Source organism: Poecilia formosa, unplaced genomic scaffold, assembly GCF_000485575.1.
Source record: "Poecilia formosa unplaced genomic scaffold, Poecilia_formosa-5.1.2 Scaffold1367, whole genome shotgun sequence".
NCBI classification, from domain to species: Eukaryota; Metazoa; Chordata; class Actinopteri; order Cyprinodontiformes; family Poeciliidae; genus Poecilia; species Poecilia formosa.
Window position 1 is genome coordinate 42,398 of NW_006801306.1, and position 1,784 is coordinate 44,181.

The window sequence follows — 1,784 nt, forward strand, 5'->3', positions numbered from 1 at the left end:
GTATCCGCGATCTCGTTCTTTCGGTCATGACCCAAAGCTCATGACCATAGATGAGGGTGGGAACGTAGATCGACCGGAAAATTGAGAGCTTCGCTTTTTGACTCAGCTCTCTCTTCACCATGACGGACCGGTACAGCACCCGCTTCATGGCAGACGCTGCACCAATCCGCCTGTCGATCTCCCGCTCCCTTCTTCCCTCATTTGTGATCAAGATCCCCATTTATTTAAACTCCTCCACTTGAGGCAGGACAACCCCCCTGACCCGGAGAAGACACTCTACCCTTTTCCGGCTCAAGACCATGGCCTCGGATTTGGAGGCACTGATCCTCATCCCGGCCGTGAACCGCTCCAGTGAGAGCTGCAGATCACGATCTGATGAAGCCAACAGGACCACATCATCCGCAAAAAGCAGAGATGCGATCCTAAGGCCACCAAAACGGATCCCCTCAACACCTTGGCTGCGCCTAGAAATTCTGTCCATGAAAGTAATGAACAGAATCGGTGACAAAGGGCAGCCTTGGCAGAGTCCAACTCTCACCGGAAACGAGCCCGATTTACTGCCGACAATGCGGACCAGACTCTGACACCGGTCACATAACGACCTGACAGCCCGTATCAAAGGGACCAGTACCCCATACTCCCGGAGAACCCCCACAGGACTCCCCAAGGGACACGGTGGAATGCCTTCTCCAAGTCCACAAAACACATGTAGACCGGTTGGGCGAACTCCCATGCACCCTCCAGGACCCTGCTGAGGGTGTAGAGCTGATCCAGTGTTCCAAGACCAGGACAAAAACCACACTACCCTTCCTGAATCCGAGGTTCGACTATCCGACGGACCCTCTTCTCCAGGACCCCTGAATAGACCTTACCAGGGAAGCTTAAGAGTGTGACCCCCCCTGTAATTGGAGCACACCCTCCGGTCCCCCTTTTTGAACAGGGGGACCACCACCGCAGTCTGCCAATCCAGGGGAACTACTCCCGATGTCCATGCGATATTGCAGAGTCACGTGAGCCAACACAACCCTACAACATCCAGAGCCTTAAGGAACTCCGGGCGGATCTCATCCACCCCCGGGGCCCTGCCACCGAGGAGCTTTTTAACCACCTCGGCGACTTTAGGTTGGAGAGCCCAACCCAAAGTCCCCAGGATCAGCTTCCTCAACAATGTTGGTGGGATTGAGGAGGTCTTTGAAGTATTCCGCCCACCGGCCCACAACGTCCCGAGTTGAGGTGAGCAACACACCACCCCCACTATAAACAGTGTTGGTGCTGCACTGCTTCTCCCTCCTGAGACGCTGGATGGTGGACCAGAATCGCCTCAAAGCTGTACGGAAGTCTTTCTCCATGGCCTCTCCAAACTCCTCCCACGCCCGGGTTTTTGCCTCAGTGACCACCCGAGCCGCATGCCGCTTCGCCCGCCGGTACCCATCAGCTGCGTCTGGAGTCCCACAGGCCAAAAATGCCCGATAGGACTACTTCTTCAGCTTGACAGCATCCCTCACCGAAGGCATCCGCCAACGGGTTCGAGGGTTGCTGCCGCGACAGGCACCAACAACCTTGCGGCCACAGCTCTGATAAGCCGCCTAAGCAATGGAGGAACAGAACATGGTCCATTCAGACTCAATGTCCCCCACGTCCCCCAGAACGTGTTCGAAGTTCTGCCGGAGATGAGAGTTAAAGCTCCTTTCTCACAGGGGACTCCGCCAGACGTTCCCAGCAGACCCTCACTACACGTTTGGGGCTGCCAGGTCTGACCTTCTTCCTACCCCACCACCGGAGCC